The 6,118-nt window shown below is 38.6% G+C and overlaps 1 long non-coding RNA gene across 1 annotated transcript; it reads right to left on the bottom strand.

Moving 5' to 3' along the window:
- Nucleotides 1-475: 475 nt before the first annotated feature.
- On the bottom strand, nucleotides 476-5,436 carry LOC104853096. Its single transcript, XR_777683.1, has 3 exons — nucleotides 5,325-5,436; nucleotides 3,119-3,219; nucleotides 476-849 (listed from the first exon to the last, which is right to left on the bottom strand). It is a non-coding gene; the product is annotated as an uncharacterized LOC104853096 (long non-coding RNA).
- Between the last annotated feature and the right edge of the window lie 682 nt (nucleotides 5,437-6,118).

Below are 6,118 nucleotides of genomic sequence, written 5' to 3'. Positions count from 1 at the left end.
TACCCTACCCCACCTCTATTTCCCACCATGAGCCTACATTAATTTGTAGATTAAACCTTTTTCAACCCCTTAGAGAAATAATTACAAATGAGTGAACAGCTAAATTATACATCAGATGAAGCTGAGTCAAATGGTTGAATGAAAAAATAATTAAGCTAAAGTTCTAGATGTTACTTAAAAATTAAAAGAAAACAGGCTGGGCATTTAGCTCAGTGGTTCTGCTGCCTGCCTCACAAACACAAGGTCCTGAGTTCAATACTCTCTAGCAAAAAAATAAAAATTAAAAAAAAAATTTAAAGAAAACATAGGTAATGAGTTCACTGAAATACAGATTTTCTCAGTATTAAAGTAATAGAAGCATTTCAGCTCTCTGCTGCTGTTTAACAAATCATCTCAATATTTACTGCATTAAAACAGTCACAACCATTTATTGTTGTCCGTGGATCTCTGAGATGATTGGGATCCACTGGGCCGGTCTCCTTTCTGTGCACTGTTGAGTAGGGCTGTAGAAACCTGGAGGTTCCACACTGTCAGAACCTCCTAGATGTCTCTCCCACATGGCTTAGAGGAGCTGTTTCCTGGGAGGTCACTGAGGCCATGACTGTAGGGCCTCCTTTCAGGCTAGGGGTTTCTCCGCCTGGCTCAGACTTCTCACAGTATAGCAGCTTGGATTCCCGAAAGCCAGTGAAGGTGAAAATTACAGATCTCTTCACGTCCAACTTGGAAATGTGCACGTTATCAATGCTATATGCCTACATAAGTACAAAGTCAGACCAGAATAAAGGCAGGGTGGGGGCAAAGAGACCAAAACTCTCAGACTGCAGAAACAATATACGAAAAGATCAATTCCTAAAGAGAAAAAAAAAAATCAGTGTTAAGTGCTTTGAAAAACATTAATAGGAAAGTACAAAAATTAGAAAGAAATTGGCAATGTACAGCTAATAAAAGCTTACTTTGAGACCCTAAGGTGTAGAGATTTGTGTTATGCTCCTTAGATCATAGCTTGTTATTTTTCCAGGTACTAATGTCCTTTTGTTTTTCTTATTTTCTTTACATTTTTTAATCCCTACTTCTATGTCTCCTCTTAGCACAGACTACGGCAGGGCTGTTGCATATGTCCAGGAATTATGCTATATACAGCACCCTTAGTACACACTTTTAATACATAATAATATCTGTATCTTAAAGTATATGAGCACTTCTTAACAAATATGTCATTGTTTTGTACTTTGTTACAACCATACATAAATGAAACGTCAGTCATTAGGATTGCAGTTTCCAGGTACTCATACAGGAAGCTGAAGCCATCCTAATAACTAAAAGGCTGAATAAATTGCAGAATCGCCAACTCTTCTCAGATCCATAAGAGAAGTGAGATCTCATTGAAAGCTGCTACCCCCAAAACTGGAACGATAAAGGTGGATACAACTGGGCATGGTGATGCATGTCTATAATCCCAGCACTGTGGCAGGCTGAGGCTGGAGGATCCTGAGTTCGTGCCCAATGTGCACAACCTCAGAACTTGGTGAGACTCTGATTCAAAATGAAAAATGGAGGGGGGGGGTATAGTTCAGTGTGAAAGCCCTTGGTTCAATTCACAGTACTGCAAAAAAAAATTTTTTTATATAAAAATATAGGGCAGGGGATTTGGCTCAATGGTTCTGACGCCTGCCTCACAAGCACAAGGGCCCGAGTTCAATCTCTGGTACCAAAACAAACAAACAAACAAACAAAAACAATTAAATATATATACATATATGTATATATATTTGTAGTAAATTGACTTACTAGAACAGAAACCTCCAGGAAATCCAGTCCCCAGGTAGGGAAAACTGAACTGTCATTGGTGAGCTGCTGGAGACAAAACGTGTACAAATCTGAAAATAAAACTCCAGGGCTCTGCACAGTTTTGTGATATTTACTTCCTGGTGCTCTGCCAATTTTGCATTAGTTATTTTTTCATTGCTGGGACAAAGTACTTGACATGTCCAACTTAAACTAGAAAAGGTTTACTTTGGGTCCAGGTTTGAGAGGTTTCTACCACGGGCTTTTTAAAAAACTGGATATTGTCGGGGAAGAATCTTTGAGCTTCGGGATATGCCCCCCATACTGCAAATCCAAGAGAAAAAAGACTTTAAAACCCCACAATATCTCTGAAGTATGGGAACTACATAAGGGAGCATAATGAGAATATCAGAAAGAGAAGAAATAGAAAAGCAAAAGAAATACTTGAAAAACCAATGACTGAGAATTCCCCAAAGTAATGTCAGACACCAAGCCACAGATTCAAGAAACCTAGGGAACCCCAAGCAGGATAAATATGAGAATAACTATACTTAGATATATTATTTTCAAACTACAAAAAGTCAAAGAAGAAAGCCTGGCTGGGCATGTAGCTCAGTGGTATAATGCTTGTCTAACATGCAGGAGATCCCAAGTACTAAATTTTTTAAAACCTGAAAAAAAGCCAGAAAACACAAATAAGGATTATATCGTTCTCCTCAGAAACCATGCAGACAAACATACAAAAAATAGTGGACTGAAATATCAAGTGACCAGAGGGGGAAAAAAACATACCAACCAAAAATTCTGCACCCTGAAAAATTATCCTCCAAATATGAAGGAGAAATACTTTCTTAGGCAAACAAAATTTAAAGAATCTTGCCTACAGAACTCCCTTACAAGAACATTTTGTTGTTGATGATGTTGATATTTTGAAACAGGGTCTCATTATATGGTTCAGGCTGGCTTTGAACTCATAAAATTTTGTGGATAAATATTATGAAATGCTATGCTCTCACAAGGAGAAAAAAATATATAAGCCAGCAATATGGATAGATTTTGCATGGAGTGAAAAAAAAAAGAAAAGTTTTGATAAGGGTGAAGACTTTTAAAAAGTAAGTGAATGAAAAAAGATATAACATGTTAACAGTAACCAAAAGAAAGTGGGAGCAGACTTCAGAAATAGAAAATTATATCAGGGAAAAAGAACTATTACATAAAGGATTTCTTATTTTTTCTCTCAATGCAAAATGTCACATAGTTTACCTGCAATCTCCTGTTACCACAAATAATACTGGGATATAGACCTTTTATTTATCGCCTCTCGGATTCTTACCAATTATCCTGAGGCTTGGGTTCTGTCAACTGCTTTTCTCAGACTTCCTTGCCAGCTCACTTTCTCTTCCAAGAGAAGGTTTTGACAGGGCCTCACGAAGTCTGGGGAGGAGAAAATGGACTTTCTTTTTGTAAACATGTTCTACTGCATTCTCCCATCAGCATCAGGCAACAAGGACTCCAGCCCAGACCTTTTTACAGATCACTTTGCCCGAGCATCATCATAGATCCTCAGAGGTGGTGGCAAAAGATAAACTGTGCTCCCTCCATAGTCTGAGTACCAGCTGTAAACCCCTTCAGTGGTTCATTCACCAGCCTTATGGTGCCTTCCTCTCAGACATCTGAGCACCTGCCTCAAACAGCCCCTCTTTCATTCTCAGATGTTGTGGTCACACCACTTCTTGCCTTTTGTTTCCCTGTTCTAGAGATGGTAGTTGCTGCCCATAGGTCTTAACTGCTGAAGTTACCCTAGCGATGACTTGGACTTTTTTGATGCCTGTATGTCTTATATTTAATGCCTCCTTTTGAAATATCTAGCACAATTATTATTTCCTTGTCTGTACTCTATTGTTTTACCCCTTATATCCTTGTGAAATTGTTTGAAGAAGAAGGTTATGTCCCAGAGTGAGATCACCAGTTTATAGGAAATACGTATACATCTTTTGAGAAGACTGGTATAGTTCTTGTCATATGGCTGGGACAATCTGTGAATGATAGACCCCAGCTTCTCACTTTCTCTGCAATGCTTGGTATTATTGACTTTAAAAATTTTTGACATGTGGGCTTAAAATGCTATGTCATCTTTGTCTTAATTTGCTTTTACTTCCAATTTATTAGAGTTTGTTTTACTTCTTAAGTTGTTGCTCATTCAAGGTTCATATTCTTCCTAATAAGTTGTCCTGTCTCCTATCTTTATTGCTAATATACGGAAGTTTTCTGGAGAGTCTAGATATTAACCTTTGTCAATATTAGACTTCACAATTATTTTCTACCAGTCTGTTATCTCTTGGCTTTGTTATGAGTGCTTGTTAATTTTACATAATCAAATCCAATTATTTTTCTTTTAAGTCACATTGGTTTGATCTAATTATGTCCTTTTTACAGTTCAACATTATTTTCTATATAGTCCTAGCACATTCTTTGTCAGGATGATTCCTAATTTTTTAATTTTTTTTTTTTTTTGCTATTTTGAACATTTTATTTTATAGTCAGTTGTTGAAGCAGAGGAATATATTTATAAATTTAATCTTTTACTGTTACTGCAAAACAAGAATAGGAGATCTTAGTACCATAAAACAACAATTTTATTTTGCTTTTGTATCATCAGGAATTCAGACGGTGGACAACAGGGATGGTTTGTCTCAGTGGAGACCCAGTGGCTGCAAATGGCTTAACAGTTGGGACCTGAAATTATCTGGAGGGACCTTCCATCACTCATATATCTTAGCAGTTGATCCCAGCTGCTGGTGGGACCCTCAATTGATCTTTCAGTGAGAATAATAACACATGGCTGCTCTATTTGATTTCTCCTCCTGAGCTAGTTTGGGCTCCCTCTAAAAGTGATGCCTGAGTCAAGGAGGAAGTGGCTAGGATTTTTATAACTAACACTTGGATGTCACAATCAAGAGCATGTTGGTGAGAGAGACAGCACTGCTGCTAGGAGATTCATTGATGGCTTTCTTCTGCAGGGCTGGTGATATGGAAAGTGGCTATAGAGCTGGGTTCTTTAATGGCATAGAGGTCATGTAGTTGTATTTCTTAGTCACTAACCACATCAGAGTGACTTCAAGGGCTTTTGACTCACAGGGGTTATAAGCATGGCTTATTGAACATGTGTCCACAGGAGTAGAATAGGAAGGCAACAAGTATGCTGCTTAACATTTATAACAAGGCTAAAGAAAGAAAGAAGAGTCAGGAAGTTGGAGATGGTCATCCAAAAAAATTCATGATCTTCGCATTGGTTCCTATGCCTGAGCCACTTTTCAGATCTGGAATTCAATGACTAAAGAAGCATCTGTGCCCCCCAGAAACAAGGACCCCTCATCATCATGGCAAGCATGCTGCAAAGATTCCCTCAGTCCTTTCTCAAAGCAACCTACAGACATACCCAAGGAGCTCTAGACTGTTGAAATGAAAATGCCCAGACTTTGTGAGGCCTTGTGGATGAAGAGTCTAAGCTGACAATGATTCTCATTGCCATGGCTTACCTGTTAGAGCTGGGGCATATGAATGGAGTCCTGCTCAAAGTCCAGCCAAGGTCTTTTTGTTAATTTTTGGCCTTGGAATTGACATAATTGGGAGTTGGAGCCCTGAGACTCACTGGGTCCCAGGTCTGTGGAGTAAAAATATCATAGTGCAGAAGTCTTAGTAGAAGCCTCTGAAATGCTACACCCACCTCCCTCCAGCCAAAATAGATTAATGCTGCCACTAAAGATCTAAAGGTTTCACAGACGATGATTCCTATTACATCTCTAATTTGCCAGTCTGACCCCTGCAGAAACTGGATGGAGTCTGAAAAGTGACTACAGACTATTTCGAGCTCCATTAAATGACAACCCCAACTGCAACTGCTGTGTCAAGTGTGGTGTCTCTGTCAAGCAGATTAATATGGCCTTAGGAATGCATTTTGCAACCATCTGATTGGCAAACTCATTGTTATATATCTCACTCAGGAGCAAGGATCAGAAAAAAGAAGAGCTGCATTTATATGGCAAGATCAACAATATACAATCTTGCCCCAACAGTATGTGAATTCTCCTTTCCTTGGTCATAATATAGTCTGAAATCATGTGAGCCACTTGAACATCATGCAGAGCATTCAGTCTATCTTTCTATCAATGACATCATCCTGATAGAGCAAAGTGGCCAAGAGGTGACTAATACACTTGAGTTCTTATAAGATACACAAGCTCCAAAGGATAGAAATAAATCCTATGAAGATGTAGGGGTCAACCACCATAGGAGAGCATGTAGGGATCCAGAGATCAGAGAAATGTTCTGA

The sequence above is a fragment of the Fukomys damarensis genome, unplaced genomic scaffold (genome assembly GCF_012274545.1).
Source record: "Fukomys damarensis isolate Sample0158 unplaced genomic scaffold, DMR_v1.0_HiC HiC_scaffold_38, whole genome shotgun sequence".
Classification (NCBI taxonomy): Eukaryota; Metazoa; Chordata; class Mammalia; order Rodentia; family Bathyergidae; genus Fukomys; species Fukomys damarensis.
Note: the sequence above shows the minus strand (reverse complement) of the source record. Positions and strands in the feature narration are given on the sequence as shown.